Genomic DNA, 20,158 nt, shown 5'->3' on the forward strand with positions numbered 1-20,158 from the left:
TTGTCTTGGTCCATCTAGCTAAAGATTTGTCAATTTTATTGATCTCTTTGAAGAAAGCTGACTTTTGGCTTTATTGATTTTCTCTATTATGTTTCTATTCTCTATTATGTTTATCTCTGTTTCAATCTTTATTATTTCCTTCCTTCTTCTAGCTCTGGGGTTAGCTTGTTCTTCTTTTTCTAGTTCCGTAAAGTGTAAATTTAGATCGTTGACTTAACATCCTTCTTTTTAATGTAAGTATTTACAGTTATAAATTTTCCTCTTTCCTATAAATTTTGGTACTTTAATATTTTCACTTTTATTCATTCCTAAGTATTTTCTAATTTTCTTTGTGATTCCCCCCTTGACCCCTTGGTTGTTTAAGGTTAACTGTTGAGTTTCTACATACTTGTAATTTTTCTATTTTCTTCTGTTATTGGTTTCTAACTTTAAGTGGTTGTGTTTAGAAAAGATACTTTGTATGGTATCAAGTGTTTTAAATCTGTAGAGATGAGTTTTGTGGCCTAACACGGGTTGTCCTGGAGTCTGTCCCATATGCGCTTGCGGAGAATGCATATTCTGCTGTTGCTGGGTAAAGCGTTCTGTATGTGACTGTTAGAGTGCAGTTTTGAAATCTCCAACTGTTATTGTAAGGCTGTTTATATCTCCATTCAATTCTGTCAGTTTTTGCTTCATATATATTCTGAGAGTTTGTTGTTAGGTGTGTAAATGCTTATACTTGTTACATCTTATCACCTTGCTGTAGTGAAACTTTTATTAATGTATGATACCCTTTGTGTCTCTTCCAGACTTGTTCGATTTAAGCCTATTCTGTATGAGATTAGTGTACCCTCCCCAGCTATCTTGGTTACTATTTACATAAAATATTGTTTTTCATCCTTTGCTTTTCTTCTTTGAATCTAAAGTGAATCTCTCATAGACAGCATATAGTTGGATCATTTTTTCAAAATTCATGCTGCCCATCTCTTTTCATTTGAAAATTTAATACACTTACATTTAACCTCTTTACTGAGAAGGCAGGACTTGCTCCTGCCATTTTGTTATTTATTTTCTGTAGGGTTTATATTGTTCTTTGTCCTACATTTCCCGAGTTACTGTATTACTTTGTCTTTAGTAGAAACATTTTCATCTGCTTCTCATTTTCTTCTGTGTATACACTGTAGCTATTTTTTGTGTGATCACCCTGCAGATTACATTTAACATCCTAAAGTTACTAACGCTCTGCTTTAAATATCTACCAGCTTGAGTTTGGTAGCATACAAGTTCTCTGCTTTTATATAGCTCCACCCTCACCCTCTTTTAGTTATTGATGTCACAAATCACATATCTATACATTGTGTCCCCAAACAATGACTAGTAATTGGTTTTCTATGTATTTGTCTTTTAAATCATGTAGAAAACAAAAAGTGTTGTTACAAACCAAAATTACAATAACACAAGTTTTCAGTTTTACTAGAGATCTTTATTTTTCACATGGCATTTAGTTCCTGTCTAACATCCTTTCATTTAAACCTGATGGATTTTCCTCAGCATTTCTTGCAGGGAATTCTAGTGCTAAAAAACTCCCTCAGTATTTGTTTATCTAGGAAGGTCTTAATTTCTGCCTCATTTTTGAAAAAGAGTTTTTCTAAATATAGAATTATCAATGGACAGCTTTCTTCTTTCTTCACTTTGAGTAATAACCCACTGCCTCCTGAACTCCAAGGTTTCTGGTAAGAAATAACTTGTTAATTTTATTGAGGTCCCTTGTATGTAATAAATAACTTCTTTCTTACTACTTTCAATTTTCGCCTTTTGCCTGGCTTTCAACGGTTTGATTATAATTTGTCTCAGTGTGGGTCTCTTTGAATTTGATTCTGTTTAGAGTTTGTTAAGCTTCTTGGATTTGTAGATTCATATCTTGCTTCAAATTTGGGAATTTTTCAGCCATTTCTTCAACTATTTCTCTGCCCCTTTCTTTTTCTGTTCTCCTTCTGGGACTCCAAAAATGGGTATGTTGATTTTCTAATTGATGTCCTAGAGGTATTCTAGGCTATATTCACTTTTCTTTAACTTTTTGTTCTTTTTGTTCCTCAGACTTAATAATTTTAATTGTCCTTTCTTCTGCCAGCTCCCATATTTTTTAATCCCTTTAGTAAATTTTTTACTTTAATTATACTTTTCAACTCCAAAATTTCTTTTTCTTCCTTTTATGATTTCCATGTCCTTGTTGATATTTCTATTTTGTTCATACATCATTCTCCTAACTGGCCTGTCTTCTTTTAGCCTTTTGGGCACCCAAGTCTTTGCCTTGCAAGTCTGTATTCTGGCCTTCCTCAGATATTGCTTCTGCAAATTTATTTTTCTCCTCTGATTGGGTCATACCTTTGTTATTTTCTATGCCTTATGATTTTTTCTTGTTCAAAATTGGACATTTGAACCTTATAATGTGGTAACTCTGGAAATCAAATTCTCTCCTTTCCCCAGGGTTTGCTGTTTCCTTCCTTCCTTTCTTTTTTCTTTGCTTTGTTTTGTTTGTTTTTTTTTCAAGAAAGGCATACAGACAAATTTTTGAAATATTGGGTGCATTACATGCCATGCACTCTAATCTTCTCATGTGAGGTTTTTGGGTTTTTTTTTTTGAAACTGATGAATTATTTATTTATTTTAATTTTTAAAAATTTATCTTTATTGTTGAAAGTATTACAGGTATCCCATTTTTTCCCCCATTGACCCTCTCCACCCCCACTCCCTCCCCAGGCCTTCACCCCATTATTGTCTGTGTCCATGGGTTATGCATATATGCATATAACTTCTTTGGTTAATTTCTTCCCACCCTCCACCCCCTTCCCTCTTCTTCCTGAGATATGACCCTCTGTTGCATGCTTCAGTGTCTCTGGATCTATTTAGTTTGTCAGATTCTTTTGTTTATTAGCTTCTTCTTAAAGAAGATCCTTCAGCATTTCCTGTAGTGCTGGTCTGGTGGTGATGAACTCCTTTAGCTTTTTCTTATCTGTGAAAATCTTTATCTGACCTTCAATTCTAAATGATAGCTTTGCTGGGCAGAGTAATCTTGGTTGTAGGTTCTTGCTTTTCATCACTTTGAATATTTCCTGCTACTCCCTTTTGGCCTGCAAGGTTTCTGTTGGGAAATCAGCTGACAGTCGTATGGGTGCTCCCTTGTAGGTAACTAATTGCTTTTCTTTTGCTACTTTTAAGATTCTTTCTTTGTCTTTAACCTTTGGCATTTTAATTATGATGTGTCTTGCTGTGGGCCTCTTTGGGTTCCTCTTGTTTGGGACTCTCTGTGCTTCCTGGACTTGTAAGTTTATTTCTTTCACCAGGTAGCAGAATTTTCTGTCATTATTTTTTCAAATAGGTTTTCAATTTCTTGCTCTCATTCTTCCCCTTCTGGCACCCCATTAATACGAATGTTGGGCCTCTTGAAGTTGTCCCAGAGGCTCCTTATACTATCTTCATATTTCTGGATTCTTTTTTCTTTTTGCTCTTCTGGTTGGGTGTTTTTTGTTTCCTCATGTTCCAAATTGCTGATTTGAATCTCAGCATCCTCTTCTCTACTGTTGATTCCCTGTAAATTATTCATTTCAGTTCATGTAGCCTTCATTTCTTATTGTACTTTATTATGTCATTGATGATCTCACTACTTTCTGTAATAGTCTCACTAATATCCTTGGGCATCCTTATAACCATTATTCTGAACTCTGTATCTAGTAGTTTGCTTGGCTCTATTTCATTTAGTTCCTCTTCTAGAGATTTCTTCTGTTCTTTCCTTTGTGACATGTTTCTTTGCCTCCGTATTTTCACTGCTTCCAGGTGTTTGTTTCTATGTATTAGGTAGAGCTTCTATGTCTCCTGGAATTTGTAGAGTGGCTTTGTGTAGCTGGTGTCCTGTAGGGTCCAGTGGCTCAGCCTCCCCAGTCCGACCTGAGCTAGGCCTTCTAGGTGCTCCCCTGTGTGGGCTGTGTGCACTCTCCTGTTGTAGTTGAGCCTTGGTTGCTGTTGGTGTCCTTGAGAGGAACTGACCCCCAGGCCAATCGGCTGTGAGGACCAGCTGCAACTACAGCCAAAGAGCTGCTGTGCTGGAGGCACCCCTATGGAGTAGGATTTACTTCAGGGGAGCTTTGGTGTTCACCAAGTGCACGCCTTGAGTGTGTCACTCGTGGATGTGGTAGGATTGTAATCCAGCATGGTTGAGTCTGACCACCAGGTGCACTGTCTCTGGGGCCTCCAGGGAGGTGCAAAGTCAGCCTGTGCCAGTGTCCTGCCCAGGGCCACCCAGCATGAGCTACACAGCAAACCGTAGTTGACTGCTACTTGTGCTGGGCTTGGAGGTGTCCAGGAGAGGCCCAGCTATAACCCAATGCAGCTGCCACTAGTGCCAGGCCTGGGGCCACTTATGGAGAGGTATGGGGCATGCTAAGGACAGCCGCTGCTTGTTTGAGAGATTTTAGGAAAGTCCTAAGCCTGGGGCAAGAGAGGCCACTTGCATAGTAAAACCACTGGAAATGGCCTGGATGAGCTGCAGGTGGGGAGGGGCGGGCCCTCCGGGAGTCACGGGGCGGGGCCAAAGGTGAGAGGTGCTGGCGACTCAAATATGGCACCTGCCTGCCGGCTGTGTGCGGGGAGGACTCGCCACAGGAGCCATGGCCTCCGCCAGCCCTTCTGCCTGGGAGGAAGCTGCCCCTCCAGCTCTCGCCGGGATCTCAGGCAGGTTAGTTCCTTCCCAAGTGTCCCGGGTCCCTTCAGGCTGCTGCCCGGCGCTGGGCTCAGAGGGCGCACGTCGGAGTGGGTCGGTGCCAGGCCCTTTAAGAGGAGCTGCTGGGGCTCCCGCAGCCTCCGCGACCTTCAGGGACAGTCCTCGCTGGTTTCACAGCCTGGAGTTGTGGGGACGTTGCTTCCTGACCCTGGAGCTCTGGGCTGGGGGCCTGCTGTGGGGCTGGGACCCCTCACTCCTCCAGGAAACCCCCACCGCCGAGATTCCCTCCCGGGTTTAACCCGGCCCCCTCTCCAGGATTCAGCCCCGACCCGCCCCAGTCTCCGCCCCTCCTCCCGGTCTTGGTGCGTCTTCAGTTCCCTGGTTGTGGGGCTTCTGTGCAGCCAGATTTCAGGAGGCTCTGAGTGACGGTGGTTCTGTATTTAGTTGTAATTTTGATGCAGTTGCAGGAGGCGGTGGGGATGCAGTTCCCTGCGCTGGCATCTTGTTCAATCCTCCTGTGACTTTTTATTTCTCGAAACTATTTATGAAATAGGACAAGACCTTTCCCTTATTTAAAAAATGTGATTATGTAATAGATCTCTGACATTTGCTAGACTATTTTCTGAGACTTTTTCCATTTCCCCAAATTTGCAGGTATCTTTGTATAATAGCAGTTGAGGCTGTCACAAAGAACTGAGCTTATATTTGTTTATGGTGAAAATAGAGAACTACAAACCCTAAGTAAAATGTATACTGACCTGTGAGTAAGCACACACTTCAACTAAGTCACACATTATGAAGCAGAAACTATTACAATTTACCTCAGCAAAATTACACATGACCACGTCAGAGACCTTTGAATCTCTGAGTGTCATAGTACTGCTTTAGACCATAAATGTCATTTGTTCATTTTAGTTCTCTCTCCCTCCCTCCCTCCCTCCTTCCCTTCCTCCTTCTCCCCTCCTCCTCCTCTCTCAGCTGCTCATTTAGAAGAGATCCTGTCACTGTGTTTAATGAAAAAGCCATGACAGCCCAAGCAGTGCGGCTCAGCTGGCTGAGCGTCATCCCCTGCACCAAGAGGCCGCCTGTTCCGCTCGGCCAGGGCGCAGGCCGGGTTGCGGGCTCAGTCCCCGGTAGGGGGCGTCAGGAGGCAGCCGATGGATGTCTCCCTATCATCGATGTCTCTCTCTCTCCCTCTCCCTTCCTCTCTCTAAAACCAACAAAAAAAATTTTTTAAAGTCCTGACAGCCTGAATGATAGAAGCCCTATACAACCTACATAAAACAACAATGGAGCACCTACCACGTGTCAGACACTGAGTGCCTCCCACGTTTCTTCACTCTGCCCACGCAGTGCAGTCGCCCAGGGAACCTTGTGAAACGCGGACCCAGGTCCAGGCTCAGGCCCGCTGGATGAAAGGTCGGGGTCTGGGGTCACAGCTCCCGCACTGCCACTTTTATGCACATCGCCAATTCTCATCACTGTGCTGGGTGGCAGTTTGCCCCGTGCTGGCCCCGAGGAGGCGGACTCACTGCCCCAACTTGCCCAGGGTGACACGCTGCTGAGTGGAGGCCACACCGTTTAAACGAAATGCCTGATGCCACGGTCCACATTCTTCCCACTGTGTAGCAGGTCAATGGTTTTCTATTCCCATTGCCACACGTTTAAGCTTTGTAGGGTTTATTTTCTCTTTCCAACATTATCCCGTGGGACCCTTAGCTGTATAGTCTGTTTTATTTAAACGAGAAAATAGCTCACGGTTGCGGCTGGCAGGGGGAAGCCGCTGAGGCTCACCTTTCCTCCACTGCGTCTGCGGCTGCCGTGATCCGGGGTCACTGGCGGTGTCGCTGGTGGTGATGTTGTCACTGGGAGTGTTACGGGGGGCGGTGGCGGCCGTGGTGTCGCTGCTGGTGGTGGTGCTGTCGCTGGAAGTGTCACTGGTGGCAGTGGTGTCACTGGTGGTGTCGCAGGTGGTGGTGGTGTCACTGGTGGTGTCGCAGGTGGTGGTGGTGTCGCAGGTGGTGGTGGTGTCGCTGGTGGTGGCGGCGGTGGGCGGCTGGACTGCATCCACCTGACCGACTTGGTGCCCAGGTCATCTGTGCATTCTAAGCAGCTTTATGAGGACTGGCTGGAAAACAACGATTGAGCATCTCTCCTTTTCCCGTAAGACGGCAAACTGCTGTTTGCAGCCCGGCCCTCTGCAGTTGAGGACGGTGGAAAGCAAGGCCGCTCTCCCACCGGGTCAGCGTTTGGCCTAACGGCCTGCTGGCCCTGAGTTTTCTCCTGGGGAAAACGGTGACGCGGACTCTCACGCAAAGGGCGGCTGACTCTCCCGCTTCTTATTCCCTCCTCTTTCCCTCCTCTTCCTCTCTTTCTCTGCCGCCTCCTCATGTCACAACGAAAAGGTGCCACAAGCTGTGGTTCCTGGTACAACTTCACCTGCCAACCCACTGCCCTGTTTATTCGCCGCAGGCCTCATTAGCGGAGTTGTTCATGAAACTGGATGTGGGACAGCAGCCATTAGGGAATAAATTCGATGTCATGTCTTTGGGAGTTTTCTCTTTATCATTTTTCCTGGAGCATTTGTTAATCTGTTCACCACTAATTTGCAGCCTAACTCGCCAGTGCAGAAGCTAAGGATATTTTGTGCACTATTTGGCATAATTCTGTGCTTGCACTTCTGAGTACTTCAGCTCTCTCTCCTCCCGGGGAGTCTCCTGCCCTTTCATCACACTGGAGTCGGGTACTTATTACTGAAGTGGCTGAGAACTCACCTGCAGCTGGACCCAGGGGCCTTTTTGTGGGAGACCTTGTCACCCATAGGCAGGATTGCCCTGTTTCTAATGTACAAGATTGGAATGAATGTCTAGATACTAATGCCTATGAACCCCAAATTGGCTACTGCATGGGTGCATCAACTTTACTGCAGTTAGCACATAAGAACAACTAGGTGGCTCAACTGAAGGCTATACCAAGCAAGGCCTCAGAGATAGGTGCTTTTCCTACAGAAATAATTTTAATAAGCATTTGCATACATGTCTCCCTGCCCCAAAGCAGTTGAAGCCACCCAAGTTTGCAGAACCAGTAAAGATTGTGAAAAAGCTCGTTTAAGTTTCTGCATAATACCTTCTTTGGAAACCCATACTAGCTTAATGAAAGTGAGACAGCCACTCCAAATCAATACGTTGTAATAGGGCATCCACTGCACCTTCGGCACACAGGGAGCACCACCAGTTTTACCCATTTTAACTTTCTAAGCATAGGTCTTCCTGTGGTTGTAGACACATTTGTCAAGTACCCGATTCCCTCCCAGGAGCTCCGGCTATTGTTAATGCGGTGCCCTGCTTTGCTTTGGGCGGACAGTGGGTTTTACTCTCCTGGATGGCACCCTTGCCTCCGTGACGGGAGGCAGTGGTGTGAAAGCCTGGTAGGACTTTTTGTCTTGCTTGGTGGCTGCGTGCTTTTGGCTGCAACCTGCCCCAGGGACTCTGGTTACAGCATGGTGACACTTGCACTTACCTGACAATCTCTGCGTTACAACATGCAATACTGAAAACTACTGCTTGGTATGAAATATAACGTGTTTCCTTAAAATTACACTTCAGCCAACAACTTTAAGCTCCTCCTACATCCAGAGTATCCAGACTCTGGGGTGGAGATAAACTGAAGAAAGGCAGGGTGGAGACCTTGAGTACATTCTAGTTGTTTCAAGGACTGAACTTAAAACTGCAGATGCTTGTGGAACAGTTTCTCAAGTGCAGATTCTTGTTAAACCACCATGTGTGACGACATGCCATGTCACAATAGTTTAAAGGAGAACAGACTTTCGTGGAATTAACTGGGGGAAAATTCTTGAAAAAGCATCATTAATCCAGATTTGAAGGAGACCAGTGTTTGGCCAAGTGGAAGGATGAGCATTTTCTTGGCCTATATCTCTTCCCCTTTGTCTTGTTTAAATAGTATTTTAAAATTTAATGCTGTATGGTTTTGTCCTCTGACAAATGACGTCTGATTACAATTAAATTAATAAAATTCTACCAAAGAATCTCTAACAGGAAAAGGAAAACTTTTGTCAAATGATGCCAAATAAGAAAACAAAATAGAAAGCAGGGCACAGTGACTTGAGGCAGTTTTGTGCCATGGGAGTTACCTCTTTGCCAGCATGCCCCCCCATTCCCTCACAGCAGCACTTGGCCTTGGCACTTAGAATGAGCTACCGAAGTGTCTCCCACTTCCAGCAGGTGAGCCGAGGCACTCAGGGATGAACCTCAGAACTGAGCTGGGTCTTCGAACAGATCACAAGACGCATCACAGGACCTCCGCGGCCCTGGGTACCACCCTCTACGTTTTCTCTTGTGCTGCTGGGCTATCTGGGTCCTAGCTCTTGGTTTCTTGCCTTTAAGAAGCAGCTACCTGAAATCCTAAACCATGCTCTGTTCTCACCAGCGGCTCCCACGTTTCTCTGGGTAGTCCTTGCTCCCCATCTTTCCCGAGCTACCTCGGTGGATCCACAGAACACTTGGTAGCACAGTGAGGACAGCTACTCGTGAGCACAACATGAACTTGCCGAGGCCTGGGAAGCGACCCGTGTGCCGTCACAGCCACCCCGGTGGGGGTGTGCTGGGCTGCAGGTGCAGCCCTGGGGGCCGGAGAGACAGCAGGCCACTGCGAAGCTATTGGTCTCGGGAGTGCATGGGCCTGCTTTGCTTGGATGACAAATTCATCCTCACATTCGCTCAGGAACACTAACAGCCATGTACCCAACTTCTTTACTAAGCGAGCTAGTCCATGGGCTTCACCTTTTCCAGATTATCAAGTTGCTGTTCAGGCACTAAAATTTTTTAATCATTTTTAACAAACTCTTTAGATTGTATTACAAATTTGCCTGCTGTCTTAAATAGAAATTGAATACTATTTTAACATTTGATTAATGACTTGAGATCATCAGTTATTACCACTATTAAAACCATACAAATTATTGGTTTATCCCGGGAAAAGGACATTTGTTCTGTTTGTAGGCAGTCACCCAGGATCAAAGTGTACCAGCAGAGCAATGTGCCGGCCTGTACAGTAGAACTTGGAGAATGCCGTGAAGTACCTGCCTAATTAATTCCATTACATGAACTAAACAGTTTACTAATGATAATGTTGTATATATGCAGGTCAATTTTTTAAAAACAGAAAAAATTTAATAGAGGAAATCTTACCCATTATTTTTCTTGGTGAAAAGGACACCAGTCAGGTTGGGTTTGGGCCCACTCTAGTAACCTCATTTTATCTTAATTATCTCTTTAAAGACCCTGTCTCCAAATGCAGTCACATTCTGAGGTACTGGGGGTTAAGAGAACAACATGTGAATTTCAGGGGACATAATTCAGCCCAGAAGACTCCCCAGCTACAGCTACAGCCAGGTGGCCCACTGCCATGGCCTCGGCTTCTCCTGGGGTCCAATCCCTCTATCCTTCTAGCCACTCGGGCCTAGGGATGGCAGAGTGTCCCCTGTACTAGCCTCCTGCTGCCTCAGCAGCTACTTCGGGTTTTCTCAGTCCTGACACGCCTTTCATGAAGTAATTCCTCACTGCAGTTACCTGAACTATCTTGTTGGATTTGGTTACCTGTTAAGACAATGATAATAGTGACTTCTCTCCCTTAGCCACTTCCTTCTCCTGTCCCCAACACTTAGCATACAGCATGGCAACTATCTGACTCCTTGCCCATGTTCCCTATGGAACTACAAGTTCCTTGGGGGTAAACACCATGCCTTTTTATTTTTGTATCTTTAGGCCTAGCCTGGTATCTGGCGTACAGTAGACGTTTAATGTTTATGATAGAATTTAGTCACTGGCTTATGCTCCCCTTGCCACACATTCCCCCACCCCCTCTGTCAGTCTTACTTCTTTAGATGTCTGGTACATCACGTCTACACTATGGAAATAGTTTCCTAGTAGATCTCACTGTTCATCTTGTCCATCTCCAGTACTCATGAGAGATTAATCTTCATAGTAAATGATCCTTTGAGAGATGATGCATTCAAGGCCTTAACCTCCCTTCAATTTCTCATGCCCACCACCACCATTTCCAGCCTGGAACACATCTCTGCTGCCACCTTTGTGTTGGTGGTAAAAATGGCACCAGGTGTTAGACCAGTGGAGTCAGACCAGACCTCAGTTCAGCAACCTCAGTACCTGAGTTCTGGCTAAGAAAGAATTCAGTCAAGACTCAAATTATAAGCAAAAGTTTGTTTAGACAGTCACAGAGGTAGCAGAAGTGAGCTATAGAAGCAATGGGCTCAGGAAATAAGTTACAGAGGCAAGAGAAGGGCCCTTGGAGCATAGGAGAAAGAGAGAAAGGTAAAGATAATTGGCCTTGGGGGAAGGAGGGGATGGGGAATTCTAGGCCTGCCCCGGAGAGGGAGAGCATGCTGGGTCCTCCAGTCTTAAGGGCATTTAAGGGTGGGGATTTTAGGGGAGGGCCCAGGGGAGGATCTCAATAGAATATTCATCAGGTGTGTCCTTTCAGGGTCCTGGTCTTGGATGGTTGGTCAGCAACAGGGCAGGGGGTCATTATTTATTGCAGCTGGTCCTGAGGTCAGCCGTGGCATCACTTGTCTGGTTTTGCTGCGTTTCTGGGCCTGGAGCTGCAACACAGCTGAGGCCTAGATGTTATCCCTAGGGCTTAATCCTTAAAGGAGTGGTCATGCAAGGGTTTGTATGGGGGTTGTATGAGGCTATTCTCTGGCCCCTTATTCTTCCTCTAAGGGGGTCTACCACATGACTAGCAACATGCTAGGGGAGGAAAGGTCAGGGGAGGGTCTGAACCAATGACCAGTGATATATGAAAGGTCAGGGGGTTCTAAACCAAATGACCAGCGATATGCTAGAGAGGAAAGGTCACCCTGGGGGTGAGGTCCTTGTTTTCCCAATGTTGCCCCTTGTGAGGCACCCACCCCAGTGACCTTCCGTAGCTGGCCTGTTGTCCTGCTCTGCTCATGCCTGTCTGCCTGCCATATCTGTGCTACAGCTCACACACCTCCCTCCACCTGAAGCAGCTGTTGCCCTCCTTGCCTTTGGCTGGAATCTCATCCAGCCTTCTCTGGGTGAGTGTTCCAAATATTACCGTATCATGGTACCGAGCCACCCAGATAAAAGCAGCTTGGAGGAGCAGGGTTTAAAGGCCTAAGGGCTTTGAGCTGTGTGAGGGTTGACCTTCTAGTTGCTGGATAGTGGAAAGGTGGGGATCATCTAGAGGAGGAGCCTCAGCAATATGTGGGGAACCTGGAATACCAAATATTTTCTGATACTGCTATCTGGGTGGCCTGAGGAAAATCATTTAATGTTTTGGTGCCTCAGTTGCCAAATGGCTTAGATTAGAATCTTATGATCTTGAAATGTGCTTCGAGTTCTGCAGTTTGATTTTCCTCAATATATGCAAAATTTGATTTGCCAAATTATCTCATTACCAACCATCTATCTCTCAAGGCCAGGTTTTCCTCAAGAAACACAGGCAAGTGGTTGCAGTATCTCTAAAGTTCAAAGCTTTCCTTGAAAATGGTACCTTTGAGAATCCCATAAAGGGCAAGGGAAGGGGGCTGGGCTGGTGAGAGGTGGGGAGCCACTAAAATCAGCGCTGGCTTATGAACACGCGCACATTCTGGCACTGCCCGTATTATGTCTAGGCATAAGGACATGCACCATTCCTACGTTACAGCGCCCCAGGAAATGTACTTTACGAACCAGGAGTTCCAGAACGTGGCACTGAGACAAGCCTGTCTTATATTCCTGGCTCTAAATAAACAAAATTGTATTAGAAACACATAATTGTGTATTTTAGAGAACTTGCATGCCAGGAATGGGAAAACGCAAGGCTGCCGATTTTTACAGAACAGAAGAGGCAGCTGCGGCAGTGCTAAGGTCCGCGGCACACTCAGAGTACAGACGCCACAGTGCACGGACGTGACTTACCGGCACCGTCCCACCTCTTACAGTAGATGTGAGCTAAGTGTGGGGGCAGTTTTGTTTTTACCTGTGCATCCTCAGCTTCTGGACAATGCCCAGAACATAACAGGCTTTCAGTAAATGTTGGTTAAATGAAGTAAAAAAGCCAGCTTGATGCTTGGAGATGGGGAATGTGCACAGGACACCCAAGACCACGTTACCTGGAGGGCAGTGACTGTGGAGGGACAGTGAGCAGGGCGTGCATTCAAGACCAGGAGGAATTAATGTATTTATGTCCCCAAAGCCTCCACGCAATGAAAATCTAAGCACTTGTCCCTTTCCTTCGATAAGCACTTACTCTTTCAAGCACTGTGATCTCTTCAATTTAATATCATAGGGAAAATCTATTAGACTTTCATGATTCTTCTGCGATGGTTTCTAGTGAAAATTTCTAATGGAACCTAACACAACTATGACTTGTTTGGGGAGAAATCAAACTCCATTTTTCTCCAGGGAGAAATACTGACAGTGACTCTCCTTTAACCAATGCTTCCCTTCTGGAAAGTGTGGATGTGCCGCTTGGACCCGTGCGGAGAGCACAGTTCCTGCTCCGTGCAGGCAGAGCCAGCCCGCCTGGCCATGCCCAGACTGTGTGTAAATGAAGAGGAAGGCACTTAGATAAAAACGAAGTGTTTCTCTCATTGAAAACTGATGTGTATTTCCCCCCAACACACTGCAGCTATGGGGTAACCAGCTGTCCTGGGCTGCTCAGGACTAAAGGGCCCCCCAGGGCACAGGACTTTCCACTTTAAAACCAGGGAAGTCCTGGGCAAACTGGGAAACTTTGGTCACCCCACATAATAGGCACTTTACACCAAGTCAGAGGGTCAAATCGTTTCCTCTTTTTATGTAATGCCTGATTATCTTAGAAATAAGAAGTTCTGCAAAATTGAAAAGACTAGAAGGTGGCTGATGCAAACAAAGACTATCTATTTCTTTAGGAAATAGGTAAAGAGGGCTGAGGGATTATTCTCTCAACTCTGTGAAGCTGTTACACTAAACTGGTAACTAGAAAAGAGAATGGTCTGTTTCAGGGTAGCTTTGCCGACCACCTGCTCAGACATTTTCCTGCTGCGGCCCTCTCTCTGACAGTCAGATACGCATCCCGGCGATCAGAATCAGCACTTACACTGACTCAGGTCTAGAGTTGCTATGACTCCAGAAAAGAGCACAAATACCTTTATACTAAAAAGAAGCTCCATCCACAGCTTAAATCAAATAACCACAATGCAGAGAGCTTCCTGCTTCATTTGCTTAATTGTTATGACTACAACAAAAATAGTGAGATTTTAAAAGCAGAAGTTCATTCAGAAGTGCACATATTTTAAAAAGCATTGCAGTAAGGAAAGATGTCTGCATATCACAGACTTACATTTCTAACTATCCTTCTACCCATCCAAGGTACTTGCTCACCTGTTGGGCTGCCAGACAAAACCTGGACAAGCAAGAGGGGAACTGTCATTTAAGTCACCAGTTTTCTGTCTGTAGAGACTGAGATCTCATACCACCTTCAAGACACACTGTGCCCTTGATCAGGAACAAGCACCTTCAGGGGCCCTTCAATTATGGGAGGTAAAGAAGCACCCCCTTGTACTGAGGAGCAGAGTGTTTCTCGGTTGAGACATTGTCCAGTCTGTCCAGGAGCGAGCTGTGCGTCAGTGAACCAAGGCAAGCCTCAGCTCAGCCTGCTGGACGTGAGTCTGAGGGGTGAGAGAGAAATCCACCCTAACTTCCTGAGAAGCAAGCCTCACTTGTGCTGCAGTTGCTGCACTGTTCTCGAGTTCTGTTTGCACAGCCCCGTCGGGAAGCTCTGACTAGAAAGGGCACACAGGTGTGACTGAGATGGTAAGAGTACAGGTCACTGGCACTTACAGGGTCTCAGTCTTTGATGATAACACGCGGCTCTGGGTGAGATGTTTTGTCTGGTCAGGGGCAGATGGCCTCTGCAAACCAGTGAGAAAATGCAAGTGCTCTGGGGTGGGTAAGAAAGAAGATGACCCTGGCTTGTTGACTAGCCTGAGAAGCACTTTAACGAGCATGGCCTTCTCATAATGATCAATGACTAATCAAAATAATGATAGATATTAACAAGTGTAAAACCCAACAGTGTTAAATAATGACACCACTGTCACATGAAATGGACTTCCCCTCTCACAAGTGAAGTTTCTCTTGGGACATTCCATTCTCTGAGGAAAACCCCTTCCCCCTGCAGCCCCTTACCCAGATATTGTTAATGTCTTCAGATCTAGTTCAATTTGTTTTACAAAAAAGGGTGAAAAAACAACAAAACTAACCAACACAGAGCTCTTCACTAGGGAGCACTCTAAAGGAGCATTGGCAGGTGGGCGTTAGGTTCTCTAAGGAGGGCTGCTTTGACCAGTCATTGCTCAGAGCTGGGGCTTCCCTTGCCATTTTCCCTGTCTTCACGTCTGGGCTGCCCCTGGCCCCTGCAGGCATTTGAAGAAGCAGAAGTGTGCCTCTAAAAGAGCAGCTGGCTGTGCAGGTGTAGATACAGACAGATGAGACCCTTGGACCAGGGATACTTAGGGACTATCCCACTCCACACTAGTTTGCAGGCCACGCGATCACCTTAAATAAGGTTTTATGCAGATTTGGAGACCATGAACGTGGTACTATATAGAAGACAACTGACAAGGGCTCCTGGATGTGTCTCTTTGTGCCCAGGCGAACTAGGGTAAGAAAGCAAGGCCCAAATTGTATCTTATATCAGTCCTATCAGACCTAAGTGAAAAAGATGATTATTCTACTGAGTCTAAAAATACATCAGTGGCTCAGATTTCAGCAGCTGTTTAAAGCTTGGATCACCAACCATGAACATTTTTTGTTTTGTTTTTAAACCATTAAAAGCTGTAAAGGACCTGTTTGTTATCTCTGGTAGACCTTCTTTGGCAGAGACGGGGAATTACATAGGTCAAATCAAACCATTCCAGACAAGGAAAACAACCAGAGCCAACCAACCTACAAGATGGATAGTCATAAACCAGGAATGGTTTCTTAACCAAAGATCAAAGAACATGATGTCAGGGGCAGAGCTACCAAGAGGACTGGGCTCTGCCAACTGCAGCTGTGGCTGCGATCAAGGAGCAGAACACAGCAATAGATGACGGCACTGTGTGCAAAGACTGACTGTCCCTCTCCCTCTCTCCCTTCCTCTCCTCTCCTTCTCCCCCCACACACCAGGGTATACTGCATCAGTTTAAAAACAAAGGACAATAGAACTTTGGCCACTCCTAGATGAAAGAGCATCCCACATGGCAATTGAGTTGCTCTAGAAAAGTAAAGACAGGTAGACACAGTGTTGATGGAGTACCTGGCCTATAAAATGGATGATTTCTGAACCTCATACCTGGACAAATGCAGCAACACCCCAGCTGTGTTTTCTTTCCTTCATGAACAAACATCTGACAGTTTCTGCAAGAACTGGTTTAGGTGCTGGATGCTAAAACCGGTGACAGTTGGCCCTGCCTGCCCTAATGAAGCTTACGACTTGGAAACTAGCTATACTGACAATACACAGGCATATGTGTTATAACCTGTAAGCTGACAATGGTGTCACCTTCCACCCAAGTTTTAGGAACCAGGGCTGTAATTTTCCCTTTGCCTGATCCTCTGCTCTATAATCTGCCTAATAACTCCATTCCTCCCAGACTGGCCTCACCCCTGCCAACCCTCCCAGAAACTCTACATGCTGACGACTTTATTGATTCCTGATGAAACGCCTGCCAGCATCTCTCCATTCACCTCCTCCCTGATCCTCCAACCCGTCTCTCTGCACCCCTGGCCCACCTAGATCTCCACTCTTCTTGCTCTTCTCTGATGCCACAGCTCCAGATTTCTGTGCTCTGAGATTTGAGCTCCCCAAACCTCTCAAGTGTAAAGAGGAAACAAGTTCATAATCTGAAGACTACTTGGAGGGCTGGAAGTTGGTGGCCATTAGGAGGTGAGGTCACTGAGGGGCCCATCCTCATGGTCAGGCTGCTGTGCATGGCCCAACAGTCCACTGGGTACCCTCTTTCTGGACAGTGCTGGAGAAACAGAAGGTGCTTTGTGCTTCCGATCTGGTAGTTCTAGACGCCACCATTTTTCTCCTTCCCACAACTCATGAGTCTCCAGCTTTCGTTCACTTTCAGTCACGCTTTGGCTGCTCTCCATTTTGACTCCTTGTTCTTAATTTGTTCTTTTATTGGACAGTGTGACCCAAGAATTCTGCAAAGAACTAACATTATCTATTAGAGCAGACTTAACTGGTTATCAAGCGAGAAAAAGAAAGGGGGAAGGGATGACAGGGAGAACGAGAGAGATTTCATTTCTGTGCCCTATTGTACGAGTAACAGTGGCGGAAGGTACATTCGGCTCTCCAAGGGCTGAACACACTTCTGATTGTCGTTAGGGAGGGGAGGAGTGATACTATTAAAAAGTAGCAGAGGCCAGGAATACAGCTACATAGCCTACAGTGCACAGGACAGCCCCACAACAAAGAATCATCCAGCCCAAAATGTCAGCAGTGCTAAAGGTTGAGAACCTCTAGAGTACAGTATGTTCAAAAGGCCAAGGAAGATTACATATCTACTTCTTACTCGGGCAGAAGTTCACCTCAGTTCTCTGAAATCATCAGTGACACCCCTGGTGATTTGGCTGACTCTAATGGTTAAGCTTCTGCTTGTGGGATTTCACACACTCTCACCTTAAAGTTCAAAGAATTGCTCACTAACCAATTACCCTTAACCACGTGTGTAGCGACCGGCTGGCCCACATGACTAACAGACCATTTCTCACTAGACACAGACGAAGGCTTAATTATTCAGGAGTTGTTGCCAACGTCTGTGGTGTTTGGTGTGCTGACAGAAAGACGGCAGGGAGGAAAGCGGAAGTAAGAGTTGTGCATGGAGTGAAATTCCACGAGGCTCATCATGTCAAGTTTTAATGAGGATGCAAATAGGTACTCCCATAGATCTGAAGCACACAAGCTTTGGCTAGGAGCTTCCTTCCTTCCCTTCTCCCAACTTCAGGAGCTATAAAAGAGGGGAGGGAGGAAGGAGCTGGCAGGCGGCAGGCCATCGGGTGAGCAGGAGAAGTTCAGCTCTGAGGTGGACATATGGAAAGAGAGAAACCCCGGACGTGTTGCCAAATTGGATCAGACTCTTGCTTTTCTTTTTTAGTCATAGAAATGCAAGACTTGACAAACTGATCATTACTGTTATGATGGAGGGAGGTGGGGTGAGCTCTAGGATAGGATGGAGAGGAATGCAGGGAGATAGAGTCCTTTATGGGGAACCCCCACCACACACAAAATAATAAATTTTAAAAATCTGACTCTTCTGACTTCTTCTGTTAATGGTCTCCTCTTTTCTCACTTAACCAAAAATAAAAATTGAGAATGTGACATCTAAAACAGAGAATCTGAGCATGTGGATCTTACAGAGCCGCTCTGGGTGCGGACCAGAGCTCCAATCCTGACTGCTAGAAGTTAGCCGTGGCAGGCTCTGAACCTAGGAGAGACTTTAAGCAATGACCAGAACCGGAGAAATAGGTTTATAAGAACTGAATAGGAGACAGGACATGTTCCAAATGAATGACAAAAGAGAAACTGGGTATGGATTTGCCACTTACAGGCAAGTACCAACTTATGAACTGGTTGTGTTCTCGAAAGTTCAACTGGCTACTGGAAGCAACGGCAGCACAAGCAGAATGGAGGGAGACAGAAGTCGTTCGCCAACTGCTGGACAGGACCTTCGGAGATCACAGGCCAGCGCTTACACCGAGGACGGCAAGGTGATCATCTTGCCCAATACCACTGAGATTTAGGAACAAAGGTGCGTCTTGGGATTCCCCGGGCAGTCCGCTGACCGTGCTGTGCTGTCTCCAAGCAGGGAGCCAGTAAAAATGCTGGCGGTGAGGAGCAGAGGGGAGGAGGCGGGCTGCGGCGGCGGGGCGCAGGAGGGAGCGCGGGCGGCAGGCGGGCGGCCTCCGGGCCTGGGAGCGCCCTGCGCCGGCACGTGGGGCTGGCACCTGCTGCTTCACGGCGGTGGCACACAGGGAGGGACACGGCCAAGGCGGAGCCTGCAGGCTCTTTCCAAAACGCCAGCGTTTCTCACGGCTGTTTTCTCAGCCCCCTGAAATGCGTTACTTTACTAAACAACTATTTACCAAACCCCATCTTGCGCCAAGCCACTGGCTACAGAAGTGAGTAAGCCAGGCAAGGTCCGGTTCCTCTGGAGGTTGCTTTCTAGGGAGACTGATAAAAACTCAGCCAACACATCGGATGTGTGACCCTCTAAGTGCTGTGAATACCGCAGGGTTAGCACGGCAGCGCCCGGAGAATGTCCTTTAGGCCGCCGCAGGGCCGGGAAGGGCCTCGCCGAGGCGGAGACGCCGGCGCCCGCACCGGGCCCAGGGCACCGCCCGCGCGGGAGACGGGGCGCGACCCCCGGCGGCGGGGACGCGCGAGCGGGCCGGGGCCGAGCCGGGGCGGCCGGGCGCGCGCCCGTGTCCCTCGGCAACTTCTTACCCAGCGCTACCGGGCCCGGCACGGCGCGCAGAAATGGAACCGAGAAGCCCCTGTGCCGAGGACCCCGCCCCCAGGGGAAAAGTGCAAGCTCAGCGGGGTGACAAGATGCCCCGAACAGCCTCGCTACAGGCTGGGCGGTGTCCCCGCAGCCGGAATCGCGGCGCAGCCCTCCCGGCGGCGCTCAGCGAGGCCCGGGGCTTTCCGGACGCGGCTGCGGCCACACTCCCGTGCACCGCCAGCCCCAGCGGGGACGCGCGGCGTCTAAGGGGGACACGCGGCGGCCCGGCCCGAGGTCCGGGACGGGCCGTCTGTCCCCGGGCAGGGAGGCGGGGTCATTCCGGAGATGAGTAACCGAGCCCACCTTTCCTCAGCGGGCGCGCCTTCTCGGTCTCCGTGGGCGGGGGCGGCCCACAGGAATCCCCTACCCGGCGCAGCCGGCCGCCTTGGAACCCCGGGCGGGGCGGGGCGGCGCGGCGAGGAGCCCCAGACCCCGCGAGCCGGTCCCTGCGGGGCGGCGGCTGCTCGGAACCGCCCCCGCCCCGCCCCGCCCGTCGCCCGGGGAGGAGGCTCGCGGAAGCCGGGGCGGCTCTGACCTACCCCAGCGGGGAGCGGGGCGGGGCGTGACGCCCGGCGGCCGGGAGCGGCACCCAGGCCCGGCCCGCCCCCGCCCGCGCCCGCGCCCCCGCGCCCCCGCGCCCCCGCCCGCAGCTGGAGAACCCGGGCGCGCTCCAGCAGCCCCGCGCCCGGCCCCGCCCGGGCTCGAGAACGCGCGTGCGCGCCCCTGGCGGCCGGCCCCGCCCCCCGGCGGTCGGGGACGCGCGTGCGCGTTCGAGGCCGCCGGCCGCCGGGAGCCGGGTCCGCGCCCCTCCCCCCTGGCCGCCGGAGACGGACGCCGAGTCCCAGGGAGCCGGCGGGGAGGGGGCGAGGGCCTGCCTCGGG

At 48.0% G+C, this 20,158-nt stretch overlaps 1 pseudogene; it reads left to right on the forward strand.

The window, feature by feature from the left end:
• The first annotated feature begins 6,552 nt into the window (after positions 1–6,552).
• LOC107532113 (membrane-bound transcription factor site-2 protease pseudogene) lies at positions 6,553–8,219 on the forward strand (annotated as a pseudogene).
• The last annotated feature ends 11,939 nt before the right edge of the window (positions 8,220–20,158 follow it).

This window comes from Miniopterus natalensis, chromosome 9 (assembly GCF_054644295.1).
Source record: "Miniopterus natalensis isolate mMinNat1 chromosome 9, mMinNat1.hap1, whole genome shotgun sequence".
Lineage (NCBI taxonomy): Eukaryota > Metazoa > Chordata > Mammalia > Chiroptera > Miniopteridae > Miniopterus > Miniopterus natalensis.